We start from the raw sequence: 16,079 nt of genomic DNA on the forward strand, positions 1-16,079 counted from the left end.
TGTCAGCATTAGCATGCATTCTGGGGCACTGACCTCTTCCTCTCAAGATGCGCTCCCTCCCTTTCCAAAAAAGAAAGAAAGAAAGAAAAAGCCCGCAAAGGTCATAGTAAATCAGTGGATTCCCAAACCTGGCTTCGCAATCCCTTGGAGAGCTTTCTATTTATTTTTCTGATTAAGTGCGTGTTAGGCTGATGCTCCAAATCCTCTTTGCTTCCTGGCTCTGCCTCTTCCTGACAGTTCCGTTCCTGGCTTAGAACAAGCTGGCAGACTGCTTTTGACATGAATCCCTGCATCCTATCCTGACATCCTGGATCCTTTTCTGATGATACAGCCCAAGAAATTAAAACGTTTAACTTTTTAATGAACACGTAATGTTACAAAGTCCAGAAGTTTCCAGGAAAGTATATACTTACATCTCTTCTTCATCATTCCAAAGATAACCAGTTCTTTGACGATTTATACAAATATTCTTTTTTCCTATTTTCACACAAATGGCAACATTCTACTTCTTCCACTTGACTCTGAATCTTGGAAATGTTCCCCCAATTATACCTACGGAGCTGCCACCTGCTCTTCCACAGCAGCCCCTTCGGATGCAGGGGATCTTACCCTGCCTGATCATGGGACACAGAGGAAAGCAAGGCAGACCCTGCCTTCAAGGAGCTTCTGTTCCAGTGGGCGCGCACTGGAGGAGCAGGCAGAGGTGGTCAGTGTGGAGGAGGACGGTAGATAATAGCTGCGAGAGAGCAACGTGGCCCAGGCAGGGGCAACTTGGAGGAGAGGAAACTGGTGCTGAGTAAGCTTAGAAGACTGCGTTAGAGGGCGCTTCCATGGGGAATACGTTGGGTTCCTCTCGATTCCTCCCCACCCTGGTGCTGGGGATTAAACCCAGGGCCTGCAGCCATGCTGAAGAAGCACCCCAACACTGAGACACTTCTTCAGTCCTTTAATATTTTGAAACAGGGTCTCGCTAAAGTTGCCCAGGCTGGCCTCAAACTTCTGTGTTGTTTGTTTGTTTTTACCAGGGATTGAACTCAGGGGCACTTAACCACTGAGTCACTTCCCTAGCCCTTTTTTTGTATTTTATTTAGAGACAGCATCTCGCTGAGTTGCGTAGGCCCTTTGCTAAGTTGCTGAGGCTGGCTTCAAACTCGAGATCCTCCTGCCTCAGTTTCCTGAGCCACTGAGATGACAGACGCGAAGTGGAATTTTATATGAACATTTTTCCTTTCTCCGCTCCTCCCTCCCAGGACCTCAAGCACGCTAGACAAATGCTCTACCACTGAACTACATCTCCAGGCTAAAATGGAATTATATTTAAGCTCAATTTCATTTGTTACCGCCGTCCTTCCCGTCTTCCTTAGTGGATTAGCCATTTCCATGTAAGCGACTTTTAAAACTAAGCAGCGCCTTCACTCGCCACTAGGGTGGTTCAGCGGGAGGCAGGGTCAGGAGGGGGCGGCCAGCTGGAGCTCCGCCTGCCTCTCCCTCTTCCGGCCTCAGCCGGGGTCACCTGGAGGAGGGGAGGCAGCTCCACCCTGCTCCACTCCCACCCGGACGTGGTGGCCTCGTCTGCCTCAGGCCTGGTTCCAGTGACTCAGCAGTCCCCATCTCAGCCAGCCCGCCTCCTGGCTGCGCAGGGCCTGGCAGCAGCTGCTGAGAGCCCCACCCCGGGTGTCCTGCGCCCAGGTGCTAGTGCTTCCTCTGCTCCCGCCCCCGCCGGTGACCTTGGTCGCTTCTCCCCGCGCTGGCATTGGTGCTATCTTGGGTGAAAGAAGAGGCCTGGACTTTGTATGATCCGCGCAGGCTTCTCTCCTGCCGGTATTCCGAGACAGCTTCCCAACCCGCACTGTTCCTGGGGTGCCTTTCTGCCTGCAGATTCCCCAGCTCCACCTGCATATTGGGTCCTAATTCACTGGGGTCCATACGTTTGAATTCATTCTTCAAGTATTTATTAAGTAACTACTACATGCCAGGAACTGGGGATACAACAGTGAACAAAATAGACAGTAACCCCTGCTCTTAGGGAGGATGTCTTTTGGGAGGAGATATATCATAAATTAATAAGTCAAATGCATGATAGATAAGTGTCATGGAGCCCAGCACAGTGGCAGACTGGGGAGACTGAGGCTGAAGGATCACAAGTTTCTGGCCAGCCTGGGCAATTCAGCTAGATCCTGTCTCAACATAAAAAGGGGCTGGGGATGTGACTCAGTGGTAAAGTGACCCTGGGTTCAGCTCCCAAAGTCAAAAATTTATAAAAATAAATACATTGGATGTCAGATCAGTTAGGGAGGTTTTTACTGAGAAAGATTTTCTATTTATGTATTTTTTCAGTACTGAGGATTGAACTCAGGGGACCCTTTTCCACTGAGCTACATCCCCAGACTATTTTGAGACAATTAAGTTGCTGAGGCTGGCCTCGAACTTGTGAGCCCCCTGCCTCAGTCTCCTGAGTTGCTGGGATTACAGGTGTGCACCTCCATCCCCAGATGCTCATAGTTGTTTTTGTTGTTGTTTTATTTTGTTTAAAGTTGCAGATGGACACAATATCTTTATTTATTTATTTTTATGTGGTGCTGAAGATCAAACCCAGTGCCTCACCCGTGCTAGGCAAGCACACTGCCACTGAGCTACAACCCCAGACCTGCTCTCAGTTTTTGTGGACCAGAAATTCAGGAGCAAATTAGCTAGGTGGTATACCCAACTTAAAAAAAAAAAAGGGGGGGGGGGGGGGAGCTGGGGAGATAGCTCAGTCGGTAGAGTGCTTGCCTTGTAAGCACAAGGCCCTGGGTTCGATCCCCAGCACCCAAAAAAAAAAAAAAAAAAAAAAGAGCTAAACTTACCCTTGAAGTGTGCCTAAGTGAAACTTAGGTCAAGCATCATGCCCAAGGTCATACAGTGAGTAAGTTGCAGGGCTAGCACCTGAAGCAGGATGCTTCTGACCTAAGTCTATGTCTCTAACCTCCATATATACTACCTCTATGGACACGGCCAGGTGGCTCTGCAGCCTTAACTGAAGTGACAGGAAGCCCAGTGTATCTCTGGCAAGGACACAGGGGCTATAGGGCCTTTCACACACCTCCCTGTCCTGGAAAAGCCAGCAGCCTAGTTGAAGCAAGAGGTCAATAGACCAGAGACAGGTGCTACCTTGTATTTCAAGCCAACTCACATTTACTGAATGCCAGTCAAATGCCATTCACTTGCATGGTTCTGGTTAGAGGCAGCACAACCAGCACCGGTTTGCAGGACAGCCGCTGGCTGCAGGGGTACCTCTCCCAGGTGGGGACTCAGAGTGGGTGACCAGAAGGGCAAGGGTTTCTCTAGGCCAGGATTTCTCACACCCAGCACTACAGACATTTGGGGGTTTCTAATTCTGTGCTGGAGGCTCTGTTGTGCACCAGAGGTGCTGAGCGTCCTCCACCACATGCTCCTCTGGTCCCAGTGTAACAACCACAGATGTCTCTGAGCATTGCCAAATGACCCTGGGCAGCATCATCCCCTGTTGAGAACTGGGATTGGCGGTTTTTTGGTTTTGGTACCAAGGATTGAACCCAGGGGCCTTAACCACTCAGCCCTTTTCCACTCAGCCCTTTTTTGTATTTTATTTAAAGATAGGGTCTCACTAAGTTGCTTAGGGCCTCGCTAAATTGCTGAGTCTGGCTTTTTTTTTTTTTTTTTTGCGGTGCTGGGTATTGAACCCAGGGCCTAAGGCAAGCACTCTACTGACTGAGCTATCTCCCCAAGCCCCTATGAGGCTGGCTTTGAACTTGAATCCTCCTGCCTCAGCCTCCTGAGCCTCTGAGAGTACAGGCATGTTCAACTGAGCCTGGCTAGAACCACTGTTTTGACTAAGGAAACACAATCTGGGAAAGACTGAGATTTGGGATAAATCGCCTAAGGGGAGCCTCATTTTTCTCATCTGTAAAATGGCATATTTAAGTTATTGTGAGAATGCCAATAAAGCACCTGACACATAATAGGCCCCCAATAAATATTAATTCCTTTCCAGCAGAGGACAATAACAACAAGCCCTGATCCCCAGTCTCAGCAAACTAAGGGCTGCATTCAAGAGTGTGATTTTGGAAACTTGGACCTCAGTGTCTCTACCTCTAACAAGGCATTGGGGTGAAGGGAGGAATATAAACTAGATTGGGGTCTCCCAACTTCCTATCCAGGTCCCATTTTTAAAATCAGGGCTTTGATTCATAATTCATTGGTTTTCCATTTGCCAAAATGGCTCTGTGGAGCAAAACTCACCACCCAACCTCTTGAAGAGTTGACGATTCCAGTTAAAACTCTTAAGCAAACTCTTCTCAACTAATATGGGTGGTTTTCTGGCTTGAGTAGCTTGGGGCTACTCGACTCACAAGCAAGCAGGAGGCTCTTTTGGACACCTGCTGATTGGCAGGCAACTAGCTGGGAGACCACCCCTCCCCAAATCCCTGCCCTTCCCTGGAACCTCATTCTGGAAAGATGAGAGCTTATGGATCAACATGGATGTGGATGGGGCGGTTTCAGGACCCCAAGATGAAGGTGCAGGTGGGGACCCTGGGGTCGGGGAAAGTCAATGGATGGGAAGATGGGAGGAGGGATAATGGCATAGAGCTCTGGGAGTGACAAAGAAGTTGTTTTGTCTCGGTCTGGCTGCTTGCTTTAGGCAGGTTAGCCTGTTGCTCTGAGCCTCAGTATTCCTACCTATAAAATGGTCCAATAACACCCTCAGGGCCATAGAGGGTAAGGGTAAGGACTTTGAAAATTATAAAGGCTATACCCAGAAGTTTGGGTGACCTGAGACCTCCTTATCAGATCACACTGGAGCAGGACTAGAGGCATTTGAGTCTGGGTTCTGGAGTCCAGGGGGCTTAGAGAAGTCTCTCCGGCCTGGGACGTTTCTGAGAGTTACTTGGACTTTCTCTCCAGCTGTAGCTTCCCTCTGTCTGTCCTTGCAGCATTCATCTGTCCTCTTGGGATGGTGATGCACAGGGTCCTGTTCCTAGACACAGATCTTGGGGCTCTGAGACACATCTCCTGCCATCTCATCTGTGCACTTGCCTTTGGCGTTTGCCTAGCGACCCTATTAAATATCTCCAAGAGCCCTGTAATAAGAACTCCCACTCCCACAAATTGACTGCCACACATGTAGCCTCAGCTCCTACTGCACCAAGCCATGTACAGTGCGTAGGAATCTGGGGTTTGGCTTTGCAAGGGTTTAGGACAACTTCAAGGAGGTTAGAGAAATGGTCCCCAAGACTGCTTTTTCCATGCTGCAGCTATTAAGAAGTTTGCACTCCCTTCTGGGACTGAGAGCTACAAAGTCAATGAAAGTCTAGAGCTACTCATAGTCACTGTGCTCGGATGCATGGAAAGAGAATTGAGGGATGAGAGAAATGGGGCCCAGAAACGTCCCTATATGCCTTACATCCAGCACATGACCTAGCAGAGAAGGTTGCCAATATTTTTTGAATGAATGAGCAAATAAACAATTAGGCAGTAATCATAAAGTGGTTAAGACCACTGGTTTTGAGGTGAGGACTTCAAAATTACTAACTCAGACCCCAAGTTTAAGTCCTGGTTCTACCACTTACTAGCTGTATTAACATGGGTGTGTCGACACATAAATTTTTCCAAGAGCCTAGCTGTAAAATGGAGGAGAATGTTATTTATGGGCTTGTCCTGTGGGATAAGTGCAAGCTTTGAGAGAATTTTTAATACAGCTCTTTACAGTACAGTTCTTTCTAATAAGAACAAAGTGCATGTTAGCCCCGGATTCTCTGGTTGGAATCAGAAGAGGCTACTTCTTTGAGTCTTTTACCTGCCTAAATTCATGGAATGTAAGGAATGCTGCTAAGAAAAAACATTTCTAATGTGAAGATATATAAATAGGTTTCTTATGAAAGTTTCTTGAAGCTTTTGGCTCTCATCAGCAAAGAACGAACAATCATTATTTTGTTCCATTTTGTACATCGTTTTATCAGAATAAGATATACTGATTTTTTTGTTTTTGCTAAAAACAAACAAAACAAAACAGCGCGGTGGCGCATGGACCTAATAATTCCAGCTACTCCTAGCTACTCTCGAGGCTGAAGTTGGAGGATCCCAAGTTCGAGACTAGCCTGGGCAATTTAGCGAGACCCTGTCTGGAAAAACAAAAATAAAAAGGGCTGGTGATATAGGATGTATCTCAGTGGTAAAACACCCCTGGGTTCCATCTCCAGTCCAAAAAAAAAAGTATATGTAAGTGAAGGGCATGGTGAAAAAGCCCACTTCACCTCCAATCTCTCGTTTCAGTCTCCTCCGACCCTGAGCAACAGAAACGGTCCTAGTCATTTCGCGGAAGAAACAGCATCCACGTAGGGTGGGGAGTCGCTCCACAGTTCGGCCTTGAGCCGCAGACCCTGAGAGACGTGCCGGGTACCCGAGACTGACAGGGCGGCGAGGAGCTGCGGGCGGGGCAGCGGAGGGAGCCATTGGCCCTGCCGAGTCCGCCGGAACCAATCAGGCGCTCACACCCTCCACGGCCCTCAGGCCCCGCCCCCTCCTCCCCCCGCCCCTGCCTCCTTCGGGGAGGTGGAGTCCCACCCCGAGCTCCGGCCCGCGCGCATCCTCCTCCGGTGCCCTGGCGCTCCAGTGCCGGCTCCGACCTGCCTCTCCAGATAGGCCCGGGCCCCGCCCCTTCACCCCAGCCCCACCACCCTCTCCCCGCCCCGCGCTTCCCCACCCCCACCCTGCTGGGGCCCCACCCGGCCCTCGCACTCTGGGCTGCTTCCGCGGGTCGGAACTCACCGCACCCCACACCCTACCCTTCCGCTCCCGCTCTCCGGGGCTGGGCCGCGCTCCGCCCCGCTTTGTCCCGGAGCCGACGCGAGCGCGTGCGGGCGCTGCCTTTTGTTGGGTGGAACATTCCTGTACTCAGACCCTCCCCACCTGGAGTGTCTCCTGCGGTCAGCTTGGGACCCGGGCACACTGACACCGAATATGCAGACCTAAAACCTGACTTCTGGCACGTCCTGTTGCCTACTTGGAAAACGGGAGCCCAAATACTGATCCAAGGATCACTGTGAGATGATATGTGAAAGCACAAACATGAAAGCTGCTTTATGGAAGGTCTCCACTGAAGAAAGTGAGTTTTTTCGTATTGAGTTCACTCTCCCTCCTCCTCCCACTTGGTGCAGAGTTGGAGTTCGGTCTGCATGCTCACCTCCTCAGTAAGGGCCTCTCCCAGTCGAAGCCCTCGTGGACTCACCCTGCTGCACCTTCCCTAGTAAGGTGTAACTTGCCCTCTGCGATTCCTGCATTTCTCTTTTTAATTAGGTATATTTTGCGTTCAGTGAAAAGCACCGGCTGAGGCAGGAGGATTGTGAGTTCAAAGCCAGCCTCACCAACTTAGGGAGGACCTAAGCAACTTAGTGAGATCTGTCTATAAATAAAATATAAAACAGGGCTGGGGATGTGGCTCGGTAGTAAAGCGTCCCCAGGTTCAATCCCCAGTACAGAAAAAAACAAAACAAACAAACAAACAAAAAAAAAAACCTTAAAGCTTGCAGTTCCCGCTCATGAGTTGCTTTTTTTTCTTCCCCCTTTTCAGAGTACCAGCCTTAGAATTTAATTTACCATATATTTAAATTTTTAATTTTTTAAAATTTTTTGGAACCAGGGATTGAACTCAGGGCACTCGACCACTGAGCCCCAGCCCCAGCCCTATTTTGTATTTTATGTAGAGACTGAGTCTCACTGAGTTGCTTAGAGCCTGGCATTTGCTGAGGCTGGCTTTGAACTCCCCAACCTCCTGCCTCAGGCTTGAGCCACTGGAATTATAGGCTTGCATCACAGGCACCTGGTTATATTTAATTTTTTTTTTTTTTTTTTTTTTTTTTTTTTTTGCGGTGCTGGGGATTGAACCCAGGGCCTTGTGCTTGCGAGGCAAGCACTCTACCAACTGAGCTATCTCCCCAGCCCTATATTTAATTTTTAATTGAGGCATAATAAGTGTACATATTTGTGGGGAACAGTGGGATATTTCACTACAATGTATAATCGGTTCCATGAGGGTTTTAATTTAATTTTAATTTATTTATTATGTGGTGCTGAGGACCAAGCCCAATTCCTCACAAGTGATCAGCAAGCACTCTACCACTGAACCACAACCTCAGTCCTGGTTCCGTGAGTTTTGATAAGTGAAAATCCCTTTTAATTCATGTCCTTATCAACATGTATAAAATTTAGCTCCCATCCCAGGCAACTACTGTTTCAATTTTTATCATCCTAGATAAGTTTTAACTTAATATAAATTAAGATGAAAGACATAGGTTTTTATTTCTCTTGGGTGAAAGCAGAATTGTTGGATCATGGGGTAGTTGTATGTTTATAAGAAACTGCTGAAGAGTTTCCTAAAGTGATTGTACCATTTTAGGTTCTCACCAGTAATGTAGAAGTATTCCAACTCCCCAGCAACCTTCCAAGATTTCAATGTTGCCAATCCCTTTACTTTTAACCATTCTACTGGGCGTAATTCATTCTGGCATTACTTTTCTAAAATGATCAACACAGGCAGGCATGGTGGTGCTTGGGAGGCGGCTGGGAAATTGGCTCAGGAGGCTGAGGCAGGAGGATCAGAACTTCAAAGTCAACCTTGGCAACTTAGAGAGACCCTGTCTCTAAATAAAAAATAAAAGTGAGCTGGGGGCGGTGGTGCAGCCTATAATCCCAGCGCCTGGGGAGGCTGGGGCAGGAGGATTGCAAATTCAAAGCCAGCCTCAGCAATTTAGCCAGGCCCTAAGCAACTCAGGGAAACCCTTAAAATAAAAGATAAAAAGGACTGGGATGTGGCTCAGGGGTTAAGCACCCCTGTGTTCAATTCCTGGTCCAAAAAAAAAAAAAAAAAGAAAGAAAGAAAGAAAGAAAGAAATCAACAGAAGTACACAGTTTCAAAGGTACACAAGGCCACTCCGTGAAGAAGAACCCCAGTGTAAGCGCAAAAGGAAGGGAAGGAGACCTTGGAGGATTCAGAGAAGCCTTTATTCCTTCGCAGATTCGGGCGCCATTGGGGCCCATTTTCCAGATGGGGAAAATTGGCCGCCATTTACAGAGGGGATTCAGGTACAGTGAGGATGATGTCATCATTGGAAACCGTGCAAGTGCAGTTTTATTTTTAAATGTTTACTTTAGATGTTGGTAGACCTTTATTTATTTATTTATTTGTATGTGGTGCTGAGAATCCAACCCAGTGCCTCACGCTTGCCAGCGCTCTACCCCTCAGCCACACCCCCAGCCCTGCACACGCAGTTCTGACCGTCAGGGGTTAGTTACACAGCATAAAACCAAACCCCGAGTACTCAAATCTTGCCGGTTGTCATTCAGGACTAATTTGACATGGGGAAGGTCAAGGGTTAGGGCCTGCCATTCCATATCTGCCCCTTTCCTTGAGGGCCCATTGTTACCAGGAATGCACTGGGAGAGGTTTAATGTTGGGTCAATTTCCCTGCCCACCTCCAGAGCCACACCATTTTCTTGGGGAGCTGTTTTATAGGAATATTATTTTCCATAACCCTTCACCCAGGATGTTTAGTTTTCTTTGCTGGAAGGTGTGTTTTATGGGGGCCTCTGTCTGTTTAAATTGAGCTTTCTTTTTAACTGCCTTTCTTCCCACTAGTATCTAAGCCCCAGGAAGAGAGGCTGGTGCTGCTCACAGCTGTCAACTGAGCTCCTCGCCAGTGCTAATAAAAGCCTAATAAATACTGTTGAATGGACGCCAGGCACTGCCCTAACAAGTCACATCATCTAGTACATTATTACATTTTGATTCAAGAGCATAACAGATTCCCTTTGGATAAAGCCTGGAAATGAGTACTATCAATAAAAATTTGTTAAATGAATGAATGTTGAGGAAGGAAATCCCCCAGGGGTTCCTGCAGGCAGTGAAAGCTGGTTTGTTGTTTTGGCCGCTTTATTTATTTATTTTTTAAATAGACACTTCCTATCCGTCAGCTGCTGTGCAAACGCTGAAAATACACATCTGTTATTTTTGCTGCTCAGCATTACTTCACCCTTCTGGTAACAGGACCTCAATCTTCTTGGGGGTGGGGGATTGTCTTCCTCCACTCAGCCTGAGTCTCCATCCAGGCACGTGGCTCAAGTCTAGCCAATCAAGGCATCTCAGCCCCCTGGCAACAGTGACCCAGTGTTCAAGGGGTTGCGCCCTGCCAGTTCGGACCAATGAAAGCCAGCCCTGACTTTCACTGGTCCAAATTGGTTGGTCGCAGTTCAAACTGTTGGGTAAGAGAGCTGTTTTTCCTGCTGGACTCGAAATTATGAGGCTAGATGAGATCAAGGGGAATTGAGTTATGAAGAAGAGATGGTGCAAGCCACAAGGATGAGTTCCTGGCAGAGGAAATATCTCCCAGCCCACCCTGCTTCCCATCCCTTCCCACACGAGGAGAAAGGAAGATGTGGGGAAGCAGGGGATGAGTATGGCCAGATGTTAGATTGGGTCATGGACAAACAATTTGAGTTTTACTATGAGCAGATAGTCAAAAAGTTTTGAGCTGGGTGTGGTGGTACATACCTGTAATCCCAGGGATTAGGGAGGCTGAGGCAGGAGGATCCCAAATTCCAGGCCAGCCTCAACCATTTAGTGAGGCCCTAAGCAAAGAGACCCTGTCTCAAAATAAAAAAAATAAAAAGGGCTAGGGATGTAGCTCAGTGGTAGAGCATCCCTGTGTGCAATCCCCAGTACCATGTCATATGACCTGCTTCAAATTTTTTAAAAGGTCACTATGTGGAGATGAGACTGGGAGTAAGGGGTGCTGGTAGAGGAAGAGGGGAGACCGAAGCTGTTGCAGTCAACAGTAGGGAAGAGGACGGTTTGGCCTAGGCTTGTACCTGTGCTGAAATATATTTGGTGTGGCTTCTTTGAGAATGGAGCCAGAGCAGAAGAAAGCAGAGTCTGGGGACTTGCTTCTGATGACATCATTTGATCTCCTGGATCTTGCTATGCCTGAAGTTATTTCTCCTGGCCTTTACAATTATGTGAGTCAATATTCTTTTTTTTTAATGCTAAAAGTCAGTCTGATTTGGGATTCTGTCACTTGGAAACAAAGTAATTCTGTGTATAGGCATCATCTCAAGAATCCTCGAAACAAATCTGTGGGGTTGCTGCTACTACTAGCCCAGTCTTCTACTGAGAAATCTGAGGTCTGAAGAGTGAAAGTGAGCCTAGTACAGTGGTGCACCCCTGTGATCCCATGAGACAGGATAGCCAATTGAGACCTTATCTTAAACAAGAAAAAAAGAAGGAAGGACTGGAGATATAGCTCATTTGCCTAGTGTGTGCAAAACCCTGTTCAATTCCCAGTTCTGCCATCAATCAATCAATGGTTTCATTTCCAAAAGGATAGGGAAGGAGTGCTGGGAAAGCCAGGGCAAAAAGTCTTCTCAGAAAACACTGGCCATTTCATTTTGAATTTGTTTACAGCTGAGCCTGGGCAGTTATGTCTAAGTTTGCATTGGAAAGAGGCCAGACTATGGAGGCGAAGAGGCCTGGGTTCACGCCCAGGTCCTGACACTCAGCTCTGTGAGCTTCTGTAGCTAATTCACAGCATTGTTTTATAATAGCAGATCGTTTTTTGAACTTTTTTGTGTTTACTTCACATTTTAATTTAAAAAAAATTTTTGGTGGCAACCAGGGTAGTGACACATGCCTGCAACCCCAGTGACTATGGAAGCTGAGTTAGGAGAATTCCAAGTTCAAGGACAGCCTGGACAAATTAGCAAGATCCTGGCTCACAGTTTAAGAAAAGCAAAAAGAACTGGGGATGTAACTTACTGGTAGAGCATCCCCTGGTTCAGTCCCTAGTACCAATAAAAAGAGGAAAAGGAGGGGAGGAGGAGAAGAGGAAGAAGAGGAAAAAGAAGAATTATTTTTAGTGGCAACTTTGAGAGGTTAAGACTGAACATCACCGTGCAGTAATTTGAAGCCATTACAGTGCACTGTGACCCCAGAATGTTGACATGACATGATGCCTACAGAATGCTCACAGATGTCATGCTGGGTCAGGTGTCTTCAGCACTGTTTTACTGTTTGAGAAGGACAGTTTCCTGCCCTTACCATGTTCTCTTATCCACTCAGAAGGCCAAGGTCTTGCATGTTACATTCACTGCCTGATCTAGCCAGAGGTCAGCTGAAGTTGTCATGACTCTCAGCCAACCGTCTGCAGGGTGTCATTACAGCAGTACGTGTTCCCAGGGAAAGCACAGTAACTGCATTTTACCTGTTGATCCGAATCCAGCAGCAGCACCCCTGGGAAGACTGGGATGCAGGAGAGTAAATAGCATCTGCATGAATCAGGTAGGATGCACAGAACAGAAATCCCAATCCAAACCTTAAGCAATAAGGACATTTATTATTTCACATCCAAGAAGAGCCAGAGATAAAGAGGGCTTCTGGGTTGGCTGATGTCTCTGTAATTCCATCCAAGACCGAGGTTCTGACCATTTCTTTGCTCCATCAGCCTTGGTGGGGGCTTCATTCTTCACCAGTTGGAAGTCAGGGCCACAGTTTCTTCCATAATAGCAGCACAGTATTCATAGAAAGAGGACAGACACCACGTCATCCCATGACCCTGTCGTAGGAGAAGACACCTACCTACTTTAAGCCCTTTTGCAGATTCATCCAGGATTGCACTGCACAGAATTGGGCCACGTGGCTATTGCTGGACCATCACAGTCCAGGGAATAGAATTGTCATGGTTAACTGGACACATCATCTAGGTGTGAGATGGATGTGAGAGATGGGGGACAGCCACCTTTTTTTTTTTTTTTAATTGAACCCATCAAGACTTAACCACATCCCCAGCCTTTTTATTTTTTATTTTGAGACAGGATCTTGCTGAATTGCTTAAGGCCTCAATTAAATTGCTGACCTTGACTTTGAACTTGCAATCCTCCTGCCTCAACCTCCTGAGAAGCTGGGATTATAGGCATGCGCCATTGTGCCCAACCCTAGGAGCATCCAACCATGATTTTCAGGGAACTGACTCTTATCACAGAGAAGGGTGTGTAGGTGGCCTTCCCTCAATGATTATAGCAGATTGGCTCAGGGCTAAATACTTAACTCAAACTGAGCCAGAGTCTTTGTACTGAGAATTCACTGAACTGGGGTCCATGGCACAGCCTGTAATCCCACTGATTTAGGAGGCTGAGGCAGGAGGATCTCAAGTTGGAGGCTAGCCTCAGCAATTTAGCCAGATCCTGTCTCAAAATGAAAAAAATAAAAAGGACTGGGGAATGTTGCTCAGTGGTAAAGTGTCCCAGAGTTCAATCCCCAATACCAAATAAATAAATAAATAAAGTTTGTTACAGAGCTCCAGAACAATCTGCACTTTACTATCAAATGCTCAGAAAGGGGGGAAAACATGAAAGTAGTCTACACGGAGAAAAGGACACAGAATTTCATTCATTCACTAAATATTTATTGAGCAACAATGATGTGCAAGCTGCTATTCTCTGTGCTAGGCCATCAGTGGACCATAAAGGGAAAAACCCGGCCCAAAGCAGGTGGTACTCTACTGATGAGAGAACAGGCAAGATAAGTAAGACAAATGAAAAGTTAGGGCAGGGGTGCAGCTCGCTGGGAGACACCTGCTGAGCGAGCACAAAGCCCGGGGCCAGTTCTCAGCACCCAAAACAAACAAGAAGCAGGTGATAAGCCAAGGCAAAAAAATAAAAATAAAAAAGAATCTCAGCAGTAGGACAGTTAGTGTCTGGGGAGGAAAAGGCAGTATGGAAATGCTCCCTGAGGTGTCCAGGGAAGTCTTCACAAAGAAGGTAAAATGTGAGTAAAGATCTGAAGAAAGGGGCTGGGGTTGCGGCTCGGTGGCAGAGCGCTTGCCCTGCACGTGTGAGGCCCTGGGTTCCATCCTCAGCACCACATGAAAATAAATAAATAAAATGAAGGTATTGTGTCCATCTACAACTAAGAAAGAGAGGAAGAAGGCCACGTGGTCCCTGGGGCAAGGATCCCCTAGGGAAGAAGTAGTCAGAGCAGGGCCCTGGGGTGGGATGGTGCCTGGGGACCGGCTGGCTGGAGTCGAGCGGGCAAGCGAGAGCTGTGTGTGTGTCGGGGAGAGGAAGCCAGAGAAGGCACCGAGGCTGGGTCTGGAGGGCACGGTGGACGAGACGACCACTGGGAAGATCTGAACGGAGGCGCGACACCACCTGACTCACCCTTCACCATCTGTGAGAATTGTTCTGACTGCGGTGTGTGGACCCGGCCGCTAGTGCCCGAGGGAGAAGCAGGGCAGACTGTCAGCAGTTGACTGCGAGTCCAGGCATGAGGGGAGGGTGTCTCAGATCAAAGACATTGTGGCAGAACAGGGGAGAAGGGTCAGATTCTGGGCAGCCAAGCCCAGGGCCTCAGGCACCTGCTGAGGCAGTCTACCACAGAGCTGCACCCCCAGCCCGATTCTGGGTCTGCTTTCAAGATGGAAAAAACCAGGAAGAATCAGGGACCCAAGGGACCCTGTGACGCTAGAAGACAGAAACAGAGAAGTGGCTTTGCCTACTGAGACTTTGATGGACTCTGGATTCAGAAACTTCTGCCTGCTTGTCCTGGGACTCCTTCACATATACACCTATGATTGTTTGTTTCTTTTTTTTTCTTCTTCTTCTTCTTCTTCTTCTTTTTTTTTTTTTTTTTTTTTTGGTACTGGGGATCATTTAACTCAGGGTCACTTGACCACTGAGCCACATCCCTGACCTTTTTTTGTATTTTGTGTAGAGACAGGGTCTCACTAAATTGCTTAGCACCTCGCTTTTGCTGAGGCTGGCTTTGAACTCACGATCCTCCTGCCTCAGCCTCCCGAGCCGTTGGGTTTACAGGTGTGTGCCACTGTACCCAGCTGTTTTTCTTCCCTCTCTCTCTCTCTCTCTCTGTCTCTCTCTCTCTCTCTCTGTCTCTCTCTCTCTCTCTCTGTCTCTCTTTACTGGGGATCGAACCCAGGGACACTCTACCACTAACCTATATCCCCAGCCCTTTTTTATATTTATTTAGAGACAGGGTCTTGCTAAATTGCTTTAAGGCCTCCCTAAGTTGCTGAGGCTGGCTTCAAATTTAGGATTCTCCTGCGTCAGTCTTCTGAGCTGCTGAGATTACAGGCGTGCACCACTGTGTCTTGTGTCCGATTGAGATTTTATTTTTGAGACTTTTTTTATTATCTCACTTAAAGTCTTGCTAAATTGCAGAGGCTGGACTCAAACTTGTGATCCCCTTGCCTCAGTCTCCTGAGTAGCTGGGATTACAGGAAAGCCTTTCTTAGTAAAACAATGCATTACCTGACTCTAGAGTTTTCTAAAAGGAATTCTTTCTGTGGAGCAACATACTTTCCTGTCAAAGTCATTAATACCCAGACTTATACACTGTTTCCAAAATATCTCATGTGTTTCAAAGTATTTATTACCACTTTGAACATTGCATTCCCAGCAGATTGTTTCGAGCCTTTGGATGTTCTTCCAGACATTTCTCTTTTAGGATTCTAACTGTTACCACATAAATACAACAGTTACTAAGATCTGTAGAGTCATCAGTCTGCAATGAAAGCATTTTTGTATCTAACCGTTTTCTGGATTAATGCTTAGTCATCTGACATGTTGTCAATGTGGCCTCCTAATGGTATAGTATTGATCTAAAGTGACACGTTTCCCATTTCTATTGCTTCCATATGTGGTTTTCTTTGGTCCAAAATGTAGCATAGACTTAGACCCATGCAAGTCAGTAAAATTGGGACTTTGGTCTTTACACAAAGGTTTCTTGGTTTTAGCTATCGACCGTGTGAAGTGGAAACGATCTCCGTGAACTGGATCTGACACTATGAAAACTAATCTCATGAAAAGAACTTTGTTCTTTATTTTGCACATGAAGATACCTCCAAAAAGCTCAAACCCTTTTTCTGTGTAAAACAAAACAGGGCTTGGAATTAAAATTGATCATTGCAATGAAAATTTGAAGAGTTTAATAAAGTTAAGGAGAATAGCACAGAACATAGAGCAAATGACAGAGATGGAAAACGAGAGCGCAATTATCG

This window comes from Sciurus carolinensis, chromosome 1, assembly GCF_902686445.1.
Source record: "Sciurus carolinensis chromosome 1, mSciCar1.2, whole genome shotgun sequence".
NCBI classification, from domain to species: Eukaryota; Metazoa; Chordata; class Mammalia; order Rodentia; family Sciuridae; genus Sciurus; species Sciurus carolinensis.